At 31.2% G+C, this 16,657-nt stretch overlaps 2 protein-coding genes across 5 annotated transcripts in view; one reads left to right on the top strand and one right to left on the bottom strand.

The window, feature by feature from the left end:
- Positions 1–16,657, top strand: part of LOC129802838 (low-density lipoprotein receptor-related protein 1) — a 231,471-nt gene that overhangs the window by 110,240 nt on the left and 104,574 nt on the right. The gene's annotated exons all lie outside the window — the stretch shown is intronic.
- LOC129802855 (rab11 family-interacting protein 3) overlaps positions 1–16,657 on the bottom strand; it is a 75,570-nt gene that overhangs the window by 52,106 nt on the left and 6,807 nt on the right. The gene's annotated exons all lie outside the window — the stretch shown is intronic.

Raw genomic sequence — 16,657 nt, 5'->3', positions numbered from 1 at the left:
CCCACTAATATTAGCTTATTTATCACAATTTCCACGAGAATATTCACATTTTTGTCCACCTCTTCCACCCACCACAACACCGTAAAATTTGGACCACATATCAAGTGCAACAGGTAGTTCTTTAGACGAAACCAAATATACTGTAAGCTTTCTGCATTTTCCCCAACGCTTTCAGACACATCCTGAACACTTTCTTCCATGTGCGAAGGCTATTTTGGCGCTAAATGGCACTTATCTCTTCTCTTTCCACCCTTCAACCCAGAGAAAATCACCTTCCTCGGAGCACACATGAAAATCAACTGGTGCTTTTCACCATTAGACTTGTCTTTCTCCTTTTGCAAGTGGATAAAAAATAGCACTCGAAGAAATAACACTCAATATATCGCAATTTTGCCTATTGAAGTCAATGCGAAAGAAAAAATTCCTCGTGATCAAAAAGGGGGAAAAATCACATATATTTTTCATTAGTTATTAAATAGAGGAAAGCGGGGATCTCTCAGGTACTGGAATCTTTTTAATAAATATTTTGATAAATCTTATTCAAGATAAACTGTATCCAATTGTCTACCCTTATTTATTTAGTTTCACTTTCTTTAAAATGTTATTTATCTATCTTTCAGTGAGAAGTATATAGTAGAGGAAGGTGGGGCAATTCAATCAGCTTTACTACAGAAGTTTTACTACACTTTGTTAAGTAATTGCCAAAAGTTTTTAGTCAAAATTTTTGACATAATAATAGGGGAACTGTGCCAAATTTCGGCATCTTCTAATTTCGGCCACTTTGAGTTTAATTTCGGCCATGCAAATAAATTAATTAAAATTATGTATGTAATCTTCGAATAGTCAATGAATTCATTTTGCTTTTAAATATTTATTCATTTTAGGATGTATTAACACAAAGATCTTTAATTTTTATGACTCCGGCACACCTTTTAGATCAGGAAAATTTCATGAAGTCGAAATTCGGATCCCCTTCTTTCTCACGTGTTTTTGCATATGACTATCTCATTCTTTCGCATACTAAATTCAATTGAGCTAAATTGAATTTGGAATGATGTTTAAGAGAAGAAGAAGAGTGCGAGAGAATGAGATAGACATATGCAAAACATGTGAGAAAGAAGGGGATCCGAATTTCGACTTTATGAAATTTTCCTGGTCTAAAAGGTGTGCCGGAGCCAGGTATAATTTGAATTTAAATTGCGTTGTAAAAGCTCAGTGGGAAAAGAGTCTTACAAAAAATGTGACAGATCGATTGTGTTTCTAGCAGTCTTACGATTTGTGGTGAAGTGCAAAAGCTTTTCCTTCGGTGTTTTTCATGAAAATTGAATAGTTTTCATTAAAGATTGTTTCTGTTTATGTTAATAGTGAATCAATATTTAAATTTCGGGTGAAATTTCCCAGCTGGATCCTGTATTTCGCGTAAAAAAGTATATACTTTGTGAGCGTCTCTCCGGTGAGGTAGTGTTGCCTATTCCGGCAACATCTTTTGCTTTACTAAATTTCTTATTCATTTTGTGTTTTTTTTTTCAATTTTTGAGTTCTATAATGTCCAGAGAAAAAAACCATCGCTTCTATGAAAACGATGATGTGAAAAAGTCATTGGAAGAGTTCAGGAAATGCAAATTGCTACGGGAATCTGCGCGTAAATTTGAGATGCTACTCTTCAGGTCTTCAGGACAAATTACGCGGAAGATCTCAGGGCTTGTGGGTTATATAAACGTATAAACTAAATATTAAACTCGTTGCACAGTTGTAACGCATATCTTTTATTTTTTGTTTTTCTATAATATTTTTTCTCATTTTTATTCCCTTTTAAAGTCAAGATTTATCATTAACACACATTGCAAATTAAAGCAGATTTTATTAATTTAAGTTGTACTGTTTTATTGAACAGTGCTATGCACTTGCATAAGCTTAAGTATAAAGTTCAAATGTACAAAACCATAATTAAACTTTATCTTTATCATTTCTTCTTTTTTTTAACACGACGTCCTTTAAAACATCAGAACAATATCTACATATGGTGAATAGGCTTATTAATTAAAGTTACACTGTTTTACCATCTACCTTTCATCGAAATATAAGTATATAGAGTATAGAATATTCATCTGAACAGACGAGTGTACTGGAAAGAATAAAGGAAAAAAGGAAAAATGGTTTGCTGTTATGAAAAAATTACCAAGTTTTTGTTTTCTTTCACAGATCATCTGATCCAACTTAATCCGACTTAATCACAATATCTGATCCGACTTAACCCATTGAAACCAGCCCTACTCTAGTATGTTCACATTAAGAGAGCCTAGTGCTATAAGAACAATTTAGAAATTGATCAGTGATTTGATTACCCTGAACCTAAACACACTCAAAAACGTCTTTACTAAGCTACCACGAATGAATTACAAACAACATTTATGTCTTTCTTAAGCAATTAACGATTTTTTGCATCAAAATTTACCCAAAAAATAAAAGTTGTAAAAAATTACTATGCTGCCATTTAAAAGAAATTAAAGAATTTCCTGTTTAGATCGACAGTCTACAGCAGCCGTATTATCAAGCATTTTTGATGTGAAATAACATTAACGAACCAAAACGGACATTATTATAATTTATTCGCTTTAAAGTTGATCAGAAAAAATATATACCGTCGGTACAACAGAGAAACTTTATTTAATATGCACGGATTTTATTTACTTATTTATTTATTTACTTATACTTAATGTTTTATGTGTTTTATCAACTTTGCAATATGGTTTTAAATTTGAATTGTAATTGACCGTTTGAACAATATAGCCACGCATACCGTAGCTGTCTCACTTTTCCCTATATCGACACCATGCATGTCTAAACCATCCCCGCTCTTCCCTACATAGTTATGAATTGGGCCAAAAGTGGGGATTCATCGTAGTTTATTGTAACTTTTTTTTAACCATAATGTTGGCGATGAAAGTGAAAATAAAAAAAAAGCTTTCAAAAGCTCAGAGAATTACATAAATTGGGATAGATATTAAAATCAAGATAAGATACTTGAAGAATTTAGAAGATGCCACATCATGAAAAATTCTTACAATTTCTCAGAGAATAAACGATGAAGGTGAACAAAAAATATTAAGAAAATTTCTCACGGGACGAAAGTTTCGTGCAAGATGTTTGTATGCAAATTAGGCGGTTTCTCACACTGCTACAAGAATAGTGCGTCTTTTTTCTAAGGTCATTGGTATAAAAGATAATTGCATAATTTTCCATAAATAATAACCTGACATTCTCAATAGTATATTTATCAAGTAAGAAAAAGAAACAAACATAGGGATGGAATACCTTAAACAACATTGCAGAGGAAAGGAGAAAAGTTCAATCGACATTTTCATGTATATTTTCGTGGGAACTTCAATAATCTGTCCCCGCACCAATAAACTCCCTTTTAAAGGAATTGAGCAAGGTTAAGAGAGTTCATTTTGTTGACAAAGTCACGCTACTATCCTTCAAAACAACCCACGTGAAAAAAATTCCGAGACAGAAAGTGTTGGAGGGACTGAGGACACAAGAACTTAGAATCAACCACTCATAAAAAATACAGAAACATATTTCAGAAAAACAATAAAATATTAATTTCATTGACTCTTCAGCTGCTTTTTACATTTCTTCGTTATTGCTTTTATTTGGTAAAATGTCTATAAACATTTATGCTAGACAAATGAAGAAACACGACATTTCTTATCTTTTTGATGCTCCTCAAATGGAAATTTTCACTTCGTAAAGACAAATTGTGAACATCTTACACTCCTCCAATTCTAGTTTAAAGCATAAGGATAACATTTAATATAGGTATTAGGCGCCAATTTAACTTGCCTATCAATATCAACCGATTATGTTGATGTGACTATAATGGTGACGAAACGGATTAAACTTTTTAAAACATTTAAAGTTCGCCCAATTCGCTCGATCATCGCTAATGTAACTGTAGTAATATTTGACGAAAAGTAAACTGGGGCACCCGGGGCACCACTAAACACGGGGTAGCTCCGAACACTGCGACTTTTTAATTAGATACTAACTAGACTTTAAATGACGAGACTTGTATGATTTCATAGTTACTATAAAGATGCTTATCTATTGAAAAAATGATTGTCATAGCCCAAGTAGTTTAGAAATAAGAATCAGTGTTCAGTGATAACCCATGTTCGGTGGTACCCCAGTGTCCTCTTTATAGTATTATTACTATTATCAATTTAAATTTTATATTAGTATATGCATGTTATATTGAGCTAATGTCTTTTAAATAATTTATTTTAGAACTTAATGAACAGATAATATCTGTGGCACAATTTTTAGATCAGGAAAATTTCATCAAATCAAAATTCACATTCCTTTTGTTCTTAAACTTTTTACGTAAATATTATCCTACTCTTTCGCACTCAAAATAGGATTGAACTAAATTGAATTTGTAGTGATGCTCATAATAAGAAGAGGAATGCTGACAAAATTTAATTAGTCAAATTTAAATTATTATGCCTCCGCGGCACACATTTTAGATCAGGAAAATGTCATAAAGTCGAAATTGAAATCCTTTGCTTTCTCACAGATTTTGCATATGTTCATCTCATTCTTTCGCATTCTTCTTCTTCTTTTGAACATCACAACAAATTAAATTTAGCTCAATCGAATTTTTAGTACGAAAGAATGTGATAGGGATATACAAAACGTGTGAGAAAGAAAGGGATGTGAATTTTAATATCACGAAATTTTTCTGATCTAAAAGGTGTGATGCCTGACACATTACCGACCGAATTTAAATTTTTTACTGACCAAAATTAAATCTGAGTTGTAGCATTTGGTTTATGGATTATATTTATTTTGTGATTTTATCTTCAAAATTTTCTGGAAGAAAATTTAAAGAAAAACACAAAAGTAAAGATCTTAAACCGTTTTATTCTAGAGTAGGTTGGTCACTTTAGACGCCGGTGGGCGCAAAAGAATGCTTCCTGACCACATTTATTTGTTTATTATTTATAAGTATCTCTGTAATTAATTTTTTTTTGTGTATTAGACTTTCAAGAGTGCAAGCTCAAAAGCAATTTGTTGAATAAATTGAAATTGAAATAAATTAAAAATTGCATTTAATTACGATATAAGACATACAGCCTGAGAAGAAGTATTTCCGCCATTTGGCTTTGGAGGCTGGTCATCAACTCTAAGTCGGCGGCGGACGCATGATATTGAGGGTCTAATGTAAATATTGGTAAACTAAATTCAAAAAAGAATATATTTTATCATCTGTATAAAAACATAAACATACATAACATACCCGCAAAATTTTTAGAATGTATCCACCTTCAAATCATTAATGCCATAATTTTATAATAATTCAATAACTTGATAAAAATAATGAAAAAATACAAGAAACATTATTTTCGAAAATCTATATAAACTTTTCGCAAAAGAAAATTATACAACGAGGAATTTGTTAATGTAAAAATAACATAATACAAATCCAGAGGCTAAATTCAATGCAAAATTCAGAATTTTGTATTGAATTTAGCCTTGCGACTTGTTGATTAACGTAAATATGAACATCAACAGCTTTGAATAATTTCCACGAATGATTTTTCAATGTTAAAGATTAAAAACCAATTAAGGCAAGTTTAGAGTTATTTAAAAGGTCTTAGAATCCCCGACCTGTCCGACCCGATTTTAACCAATCATTTATGATTATCCTATAACAATAATACAGTGTACAAAATTGAATATTATTCAAACTTTTCATCATTAGTACCTATTTAATGCGAAACCGATTTTTGGGACATAATAGGACGGCATTCTGCAAAGTATTTTTCATCTGATCAAATCTTTTTCAGCTGGGTTTGGTCATAATAGAGTTCAGTAAACCTTTTAAAATCTTCTTCCCAAGCTATTAAATTCACAGCAATTAAACATCCGCTAAGAATACTCTATAAAAAAAATCAAAAAATCCCAAAATATGATATATAGTCACTAAACATTTTATGAGTGACTTTAAACTATCTTTTTGTGTATTGAGTAAGATTTTTGACTTTCCTTTTTTTCAGTTCTGCAACATAATTTCAATCTATGTTTACTTAATTGATGCAACATCGTTTTTACACAGTTAAGCTATGTTTTTGCAATTTATTGCTGCTAATTTACTTTTCCCCAGTATATGATTTTAACAGCGAAATTGCACTAGCACTTACATAAACTATCTAAGAAATGTTCAGTTGTTGAGTGGCCATCGAAGGGACCATGTGGTGGGGAATATTTAGATAAAAATGGAGGCTTTTTAGTGGTTTTGTGATAACAAAAGTGGGTGTTATTCGTGCACAGAACAAAATGATAATCAGCAGAATTCCGCCTTCTTTTTTTTCTTTAGGATCAAAGTAATTGATTTCTGTGGTGAAGAATTATAGAAGGAGAAACTTTTCTCTTCCAATTTGCCACATAAAAAGTTCTTGTGGTTTTTTTCGTTGAATCAAAGTAATTTTTCTTAATAAAGAATCAAGTTCATTGAAGCGCAATTCCCTTGAATATCTTTCTTATTTTCTATCAAACACTTCATCGTCTTTTCACCAGACACTGAAAATATTGCTCAGCATTCGCAAAGACAACCTTAAATATCTTTTCAAACAAAATTTTCTGAAGGAGGAAATTGAGAAACAAACAGAAAAGTATGAATATATAGACTTTTACAATGAGTCATCATATTCAATTGCGCAAATCTCTCGTGACATATTCGAAGAATCCACAGGTCAATCAGTAAAGCAATTGTCCAAATGATATTATTAAGACATTCATAGATTAACAAAACTTGTTTGAGAATTTTGAAAATTTTCTATGATGCAAAAATACGGCTTGACATTTTATTGCTCGGACTCATCAGAGACAGTTAGGGTAAGTGTGCCAAATTCCGGCCAGCTTGCAATTTCGGCCACCTTTTTTGTTCCTCGAATTTCCACGAACTTTTAGATTCTACGTACTCTAGAGATTATACAATGCAAAAGAATAACAAAAAATGTAGCTTCGACAAACGAGATAACGTGAAAAAGATATTGGAAGAATTTCCGAAGGGCAAGGAACTATGGGAATGAAGGTGGCCGAAATAGGGCACCAAAGCTATGTATGTATTTTTATTCATTTTAAAATGTATTAAGAATGATTTTACAGTAAATCAAGACGGTAAACTCTTTACAAGGTTCCAAGCAACACTTTTTCAGAAGAAAAAATAAAAAAAAATCAATTTGGATTTAAAATATTACATTTCAAACTTGAGATTTCGACGCTTGCATGCAACTATGCCGAAATTTGGCACACTTACCCTATTTATATAATACTTCATTTTTAACTAAACCTGATATATTTCGTTTAGAGATTTTACGATAATAATGCCATTGAATTATTCCTGTTAACCCTTTTAAAAGTATTTCAAGGTCAAACATTAAAAACGGTCTGGAGGAAGAGAATACTTTTCAAGGGCTAACTCAAATCGTCTCTTCAAGATGAAAGTGATCTAATCGCATTTTCTTAGTATTTGGAATCATAGCAAGATGCATCATGATGCGTCGTAACAAATGCTGATACAAAGGAAATACATTTAGAACAGTTTCATTCTGAAAAGACGAAATAGGGGACTGGGGCAAAAAGTCACAAATCGAAAATTTAAAAATTCAATATCTTCCAAGATAAATAAGATAGCGGCTTAAATTTTTTTCCATAAATAGCATCCATAGACCTTCTTCAATGTTGTATATTTCTAGAATCCGTACAAGGAATTTAGAAAATAAAAAATATCAAAATTTTTAGCCTTATTTTTGAAATATTCTCCTTGAAGAATATATCAATCATTATTTACTTATTATTCAAAATTTATGCACTGATGATTATTTCCTAAATGATTTGGATTCTTTGAATACGAAGCCGCTATCTATTTTAGAATTTTACAAAGATTCTTCTCTCAAGAAATCTTTTTATTAAGAACGATCACTTGGGGTAAAAAGTAACAAAAGGTATGGAACAAAAAGTAAAAAAAAAACCGAAACAATTTATGATATCTCACGGCAAAAAAAACGTCAATGCTTGTAGTTTGCATTGGTCAAACGATTTGCAGTCTTTTGTGTGTCTTTTTTTCCAAAATAGCTTGAAAAGCGTTTTTATAATTTATAATAAATTTCCTATGAAAATATGTTATCTAGGTTTTTTTTTTAATTTACGGAATCCCGTAACAAAACGAATCAAAATGTAATAATATCACATGCCTGATACTATTTGCCCCAGCATTTTTGAGAATGGTCACAAAATTGTAGAGCGGTAAATTTCCTATAAAACTGCGCTAATTAGAAATTTCTGGGGCGTTCGAGTAGTTTATAAAAAAAATAAAATATCCGTTTTGTTACTTTTTGCCCCAGTCTCTCCTATACAGTCAAATTCGTTCAAGGAGTTTAAGGAACAACATCTTAAAATGTGATTCTCGAATTCCCCGTGGTTTCTTCGTTATTTTCTTAAGTTCCTTGTCAATTTCTTTGATTCCCCGTGAATTCTATAGATTCCCTGTGTAATTCATACGTTTTCCGTGAGTTTCCTAAACATTTCTCGTGGATTTATCGAATTCAAATCGTTCTTAATAAGTTTACCGGGTTCGCAAGCATTCCTAGGCTGATCTATTTGCTTTCGTAATGATCGAACCCTTATCTAACCGATTTTGACAAGTCCAAAAGATAAATTAGAATTCGATTCAAACGATGAACCGCAGAAAGTTATTTATACGTAATTTGATCGTATTGTTTGTGGACAGTTTTGATAAAGTTTTAGTGTCATTTAGAAAACGGTTTTAATCAATTGAGATGTGAATCAATAAACATAAAGAATATAAAGAATTTTACGAAATTCAAAAAATTATTGCAGAATGAATTTTAGCGACAGCATCTAATTCCCGAATTCGAGCATTCAGCGACTTTACCACCCTTTTTCCTCATCCATTCTCTTCATTTTATTTCCCACTCTAAATAGTTTTGTACATACCACTCTCTTTTACAAAAGTAACCCAATTTTCCTGCGCAATTGTATAGAAAACTAAAGAAATAATGAAAAAAATCCATTTCTCCAATCACAATATCAATTTCCACGGCAAGAGAGAATAAAACAAGAGATTTAAAAAATATAATATCTGTGGACAATTTAATTTCACATCTCATTCTGAAATTATTTCCATTGTAACATTTTTCTTGATGCGATTTTCTTTCACATTTTTGCACTCAATTCCCTCGAAAACACGGAAGATTTTTAGCTTTCAATTTTCACGTATGGAAAAATATTCTTTTTGTTTATGAATAAGTACTGTATTTAAAATAGAAATGCATTTTGAATTTTTAGAGAAACATTTTTTTTATTATTCAATTTTTAATATTGCTCAAAACTTTAACAATATTTTGCAATATATCCACTAAAGTTTGATCCAAATTCTCAAATTTATTTAGTGTATTGCTATTTTTGACACAGGTCTGTATTTCTTTTGAAGTATGAAAAAATTAATTTCCTCAATTGTTCTCGCTTTAAAACAAATAAGAAAATAATAAAAAAAAACAATACAACCTGGAAATTTTCAAATTAATAATGTGGAAGTAAATAAAACTGACTGTATTATTGCAAAAACAAAGTTTGTGTTAAACTTTTTTGAATTCCTCATTGTTTACAATCACCCTCTTTTCCAAAACGATCAATATTTTCCCATCAAACATGTCACATTCTTTGTGTTATTTCATTCAGAAATATTACCCTCTATATTGATTGGTGTAGTTAGGAAAAAAAAGCTTCATGTAGAGAATTGGAGCACTACCCTGTTCCGTATATTAGGAAAACAATTCCACTGAAAGCTTTAAATTGCGAATTCATTGAACTTTCAGTGTGACAATCAATTGATTTTTTTCACTCAATTTCTTTTGTCTGGCTAGAGCTCGAGTGAAAGTGAAAAATGCGCGATTTCTTCATTTTCTCCTAATACAAATATATATCTTAAATCGGAAAACGTGCAGATTGGAGATATTGCTGAGAATTAGTTCATAAATAATTCTTAGAAAAAGACACGCGTCAGATTTGGTCTCATCCTAAGAATGTCCTCTCGAAAGCTCCTACAAGAAACTATTCTTATGAATAAATTAGTCAAGAGATGCGGACAATCGATAACGTTAGATGTTTTATTCATGGGGCGCCGGTCGCATTCATCGAATTGGGTTACCGCCCTCAAAAAGCTCGCTACTATTCTCAACTTGTTTTCCATTTCAAACGAGGATTTTTAATTCAGCCTATGTATACTTCTCATATTTCCCTGACCCAGGACAAGACATCTATTGTAGGGTGAAGCAATGTGGGAAGTATAATTGCGACTTTGATAATGAAGTTGATGAGATAAAACTCCTACGAAATATTAATTGAAGTTTCTATAAATATGAAGGCGTTTAATTAACCCTTTCAGGACACATTTCGTGTATTTTTTCACAAGAATGAACACCGACTCACACGATTTGAGTTACAAATTGAGGATTTAGGGATTAATATTTCAAATCGGATTTTTTACTAATAATAATGTTACAGGTAAATATGGAATTTTCTAAACACGTTTTCTGACTTACTTTACGTTGTTTTCACCGGTTCCGGCCAAAATTCCTAAAGCCGAAATCAGTCCTGGAAGAATGTGAAGAAAAAAACAAATGAAATCCAAGAGAGAAAGATTTCAAAGATAGTCATCTTTTCGGGGTTCTTCGGATTTTGGTTTTTCAGGATTTTAGCTATTCGGTTTTTTGGCATTTCGAGAATTTGGCTTTCCGGATTTTAGATTTTAATTATTTTAGCTTTCAGGATTTAGGGCTTCGGGATTTTGGCTTTTTTTGGGAAATTCGACTTCCAAATTTTTAATTTTTTTGACTTTCGGAATTTTAGCTTTTAGAGACTTTAGCGTTTCGAGATTTTGGCTGTTCGGAATTTCGGCCCATTTGGGATTTTGACTGTTTTCACACTTATGGTGTCTAAAAACTAGGCGAAATTTACGTCAAAAATGGCGTTTAAAAAAATGACGTTTCTGCCTACAATTGATAGGGAAAATTTCTTTAAAAAAAAAACAATTTAAAAAAATGATTCTAATGTGTAGAGACCTTTAAATAAAATACTTTTTTTTCAAAAACAAAACGTAAAAGAATTTGTAAAGTATTAAGAATTGAAAACTTTAGTAAAGAACATGTTCTCTTAGCACAAAGTGCTACTTTTAGTCTTAACAAAAATCGAAAGTCACTAAAGTAACTTATAATTTATCGGAACATAAATTTATTTTTTAAAAAAGGGAAAAACGGGATCGGGAATCTTCGCTTTTTCCATTTTGTTTTTTACACTTTTCTTTTTCTCATTTTGTCTTTGGAATCTTTGTCTTTGGTAATTTTTGTTTTTTGGAAACTTTGTTTTTGGAAATCTTGTCTTTCATAAATTTTTCACAATTTTCGTAAATTTTAACTGTAACACATTTTGCACAAGTATATTTTATAACTTTCCAAAAATTTCCATTTTCTCAGAAAATTTCCATTTGCCCCAAAGGAAGAAACTAAAAACATCCCAAAAATACAGAACATTTCTATTTGACCCGACAGACGATACTGATAACTTCCCAAAACACAGAAAATTTCCCTTTGTACCAAAGGACGAGTCTAAAAATTTACCGAAACACAGAAAATTTCCCTTTGCCTTGAAGGGCGAAAGTAAAAACTTCAAAAAACACCATTGTAATACCATTATTTTATTTAATAAAATATATAAAAGACAAGATTTCCAAAGAACAAAAAATACCGAAGACAAAGATTGCAAAGACAAACTGGGAAAAACAAAAGTGTAGAAAACAAAATGAAAAAAAAACAAAGATTCCGCAAACCGCGAAAAACATATCAGCTTTGGGAAATGCTCGAACTCGTTTGAAACCGAATAAACGTCAAAACAAAATTGTTCAGGTAGCGTTTTGACCATTGACGTACAAGTCATATTTGACGTTTGTTCGGTTTCTAACGGTTCTTGCACAACTTTGATTTACATATTTCACATATACATTCTCAATTTTTTAAAGTTTTTTTTTAAGTATTTACAACGACTTTGAACCGATTTATAAATCATTGAAGAGCTCGCCCAAAATCACTTAGAACTAACACAATCTTAGTTATGGATTCATAACCAATTGTAACCAGTTTATACTTGTCAAAAATTCGAATACATTTCCAATGAACTCAAATGTAATGCCATTTGTTTTGAAACACGTTCTCTAGTGCCTTTTTAAACTTTAATCTTGAAAAATTGTTATTAGGAATCGTCTAATTTGCGAAAATTTATTATAAGAAGTGTTATCCATGAAGAAGTGACAGTCTAGTTTATCATAAAAAACTTGTATTTGAACTCTAAAAAATTTTACCTTTTGGAAATTAATTACATAACTAAAATTTTCCATATATATCTATGCTTCAGTCTTCGTACGTCAACACAATTAAATTATGTCCAGTTTTTAGTATGTTTAAAAAAGTAGCAGAATGTGTTAAAGTTTGAGAATCTGTGGACTTTTCGGAAAATCCTTCACTAAATGGCATGAAGGAAATAAAGACGCTTTTTCAGCTTGTTGGAATAAAGCCCATCAAAAGAACAAGCGCCAGTTTTATATGGAATTTCCAGCGGAAGTTTAATTTTTGCCTCTTTCCCCAAAATATTTCCAGCACTTATAAAATGTAAACGAATTTGGGAACCCATAAGTATTCTTATAATATTATTCCATATAAGAAGTAACTCCCTTCAGGTCAAAAGACACATGATCTCTTTTGTACCTCAAAAGATAGATAGAATTTCTTTCTGTCCCATCCCACACAACGTGACACAAACATCTGCCGGATTTTCCTGTTTACACTCGAGTGACTAATAAATTTTTTTTTCTTACTCTTTGCTTCAGGATATTTTTCTTAGAAGATAGACTTAAATTTCAAGGAAGAAACCCCCAAATATCCTCGGTATGCACAATTAATTTATTTGTACCTTCAAGGTTTTCTTTGAGTCGCACTTTTCAATATCACTAACACGTGTATAAGAGTCAATAAGTTTGCGAATGCCGAAAAAACTTAGCTTATGTGTTAAGTAAACGCAAGAAAGAAAAACCAATTGTAATTATTATTAGTCGTAAGAAGAAATTATTTGCACATAAGGAAGAAGGAAAGAAATACCTCTTTTCTGTTATAAATTTTTCTTTTAATTACTTTACAAATAGCTATAAATAAACAGAAAAAATTCCAATCCAATTTTATGTGAATACCAAGATGAATAAATAATTTTTTTATAGTTATATTATTGGTAATTAAAACAAATATCTGCTTCTTATATTAGATTAATTTAAGAAGATTGATAGATAAGAACTATAAAGTAAAATATGGAAAAAATCTTCGTGAAAGAAAAATCTGTAATTGGAGTAATTTAAGAAATTTAACCCTCGGGTGGTCGGACAAAAAGGACAGCACAAAAGGTTAACTTAGAGCCTCTAGAACGTGTTGTTTAATCTATTATTAAACAAACATTTTTTGACACCTTCAAAGTTCACATCACATTTTGAGTCATTTTGAAAGGTCAAAAATTTTATTATTTTGTAAATGAATTTTCTTGCTTTTATGTTTTCTTATTTCGTATTTATAATTTTTCGAACTCTAATGCCCAGTGCACAATAACTTTTGATTTGATTCAAAATTTCCTATGAGAGTGAGCGAGATGACTAGATGTAGATCTCACTCACTCTCACTGAAATGTCAAAAACATGTTTACAAAACAAAGATTATTGTGCGTTGGACATAATGCTCAGCGAACAATAAGTTTTGTTTGTAAACATGTTCACAAAATTTTCTATGAGAGAGAGCGAAACAACTAGATCTGCATTTCATTCACTCTCATAGGAAATTTTGAAAACATGTTTACAAACAAAAGTTATTGTGCGTTGGTCAAAATGCCCAACGCACAATAGCTTTTGTTTTGCAAACATGTTTTTGAGGCTTACTATATGAGAGAGAACGAGATGACTAGATGTAGATTTCATTCACTCTCATTGAAATGGAAAAACATGTTTACAGGACAAATGTTATTGTGCGCTGAGCATAATAGTTTAGCTTGAATGAATCCCATTTTTCATTGTTTGTTAATTTTGAATTTAAAAATGATTTTCAATAATGGTGTATTTTACTTAAACGGTGATTCATATGAAGAACAATTTATAATTGGTTGACCAATAAATTCGCATATCAAAGAATACTTAAATCAAAAAATAATAAACGGAAAATCCGAAATATCTTGTCATTGAAATATTTTTAAACAGTCATCCCTAGTATTTTCTAACAAAAATTATATTTTGCAATTTTGTAGTAAAATAGACAATATCTAAAGAATTAGATATTTTCTTATAATTATACTGCCGTTGATATTTCGTCGGTTGCGGCTACCTCTGTCGTATCTGCATTTGTTTTGTATTTGCATTCGGAGCAACTACAATACCAGACGTCCCCTCTTGCGTAAAATGCTGACGCAAAAGAAATGCAGATACGACAGAGGTAGCCGCAACTGACGATTTCTAAAAATTACTAAACGAAATTTCTGTTTTTTTTTTGGAGAATATAATGTGAATAAAAACCGACTGTGTCATAGTTAATTCATTTTATCAACATGATTTTGAAAACGATGTAAATGCGATTTTTGTTTTTTAGATCAATCTAAAAAACAATGCAGTTTTCAAGGTTTGGTAGCTTTTGATGTGTTTCAATTTAATTCAATTCAATTTATTCATCTTATTTTCATCTTTTTGCCCCCTTCCCATGCTGCCATCGCTGACTTATCGTCGATTCCAACCTCCGGAATAAAACAATAAAAATACCTTCACTGGTTGTACAGTAGAGTCTCTCAAATTCGAACGATTGGGGGGTATTTTTGACATTTCTCACCTCCCAAATTCGAACGACATTTTTAAAACTAACTGAATTTATGTGAGATTAAATTGCACTTTGAATCCAATTCCCGTAATTTCTCACAAGTTTTAGTGGTAACATACTTCCTTTTCATTTTATTCGCACATAATGTGTGTAAATGTTCAGGGAACAGCACGGACATATGATTTTTAATCATCCACAACACGAATTTTTTTAACATAACCCTACAATTGACATTTTAAATCCAACCGGCGTTCGAATTTGAAAGATTCAGATTTGAGAGACTCTACTGTATGTTTTATGTTACAATATCAATTGGTACAATTTCATTAGAAAGTGGGTAGTTCATACTGAATTTAAAAGAACATAAAACCACTTCCGAGCCTAGGTCTATTTGGAACGTGGGTGACTTTGAATAGAATAATAATAAAAAAATAAATAAAAATTTATATTTAAAAGTTATTATGTCGCTCAGTCGTATCAAAGTGGCGCAACTCTAGCCATAATTATTATATAATATTTTGAATGGAAAATTTTCAAAATTTATCGATCCGTTTTTACAAAAAGGCAAGTATAAGAGCCAGATAAAATCAAAGCTGTTGAAGTATACTTTTGACTGAAGTTAAGTCCCTGTACTCTCGAACGATCGATATATTTTTTAGGTTTTAAAGCTTAAAAGGATGCATATTGTTTTTTTGTCTTGTGCAAAATCTAGAAAAAGCAACAGGCTGAATTTTAGGACTCCAAAGCCCTTGCTATCCATTCAAGTAGTCGAAGAAACACTTATTGCAACTTTAAGAAATCTTATCGTGACCTATTGGCACCCTATTTTCTACCATTTGCCAATAGGTGTTCTCTATAAAACTAGTGTTCCCCTACCATTTTCCGTAGTAACAAAAGTAATCTATAAAAAAAAAAAGGTAAAACTGTTCAAAGCCCGAAGGTACGCAGAGTGTGGAGCCTATAAGACTTTGCATGACCACCCGAGGGTTAACTATTTGATGATTGTCAATAAATTGTCTTTGAGTAGTATAATTTTTGATACATTTTGCTACAAAGATTTTCTTGTTTACCTGGTCAATGCCTCTTGAAAATTTAATGCTCAGGAAAAAGTACTTTATAATAAAGAAGCAACGAAGAGCCACAAAATCATGCTCTGAGTTTCTTGTGTATGAAACTGTGACGATTTTGTCACGTGTTAGAGAAATAAAATTAATTTCACTCTTGAGATTTTATGTGACTAAAAATAGATAAAGTTCGACAGATGAAGACAATCTCTAACTTGAGAGAAAAGAGTCAACGAGATAAAAAAAAGTATTGCTAAATTCGAAATTTCCAACATAAAATTTTATGCATTTGAGAACGAAGGAGAACAGCAGAGTTTAATTCTTTGGAAATAGAATGTGGGTCATTTTGGCAATTCAAGAAGAAACTTTCTTAGGAGTGTTATTGAGTGAAAATTATGCACATTTTCTCCATCCCATTTTTCCTGCACATTGAGTGAGACTTTTGCACAATACAGTGATTTTTTTTCAACGTGATAAAAATCTCAGATCTTATGTGTATAGAGTGTAGAAAGTTTACGACGAAACACCTCAAGACTCACCTTAACTCCACCTTAAGTACAATATGTTTTCTTAAGATTTTTTCCAGATGGAAATACTGGGTATTTTCTGCCTTGATTT

The sequence above is a fragment of the Phlebotomus papatasi genome, chromosome 2, assembly GCF_024763615.1.
Source record: "Phlebotomus papatasi isolate M1 chromosome 2, Ppap_2.1, whole genome shotgun sequence".
In the NCBI taxonomy this organism is placed as follows: Eukaryota; Metazoa; Arthropoda; class Insecta; order Diptera; family Psychodidae; genus Phlebotomus; species Phlebotomus papatasi.
The sequence above is the reverse complement of the archived record's forward strand: the minus strand, read 5'-3'. Positions and strand labels throughout refer to the sequence as shown.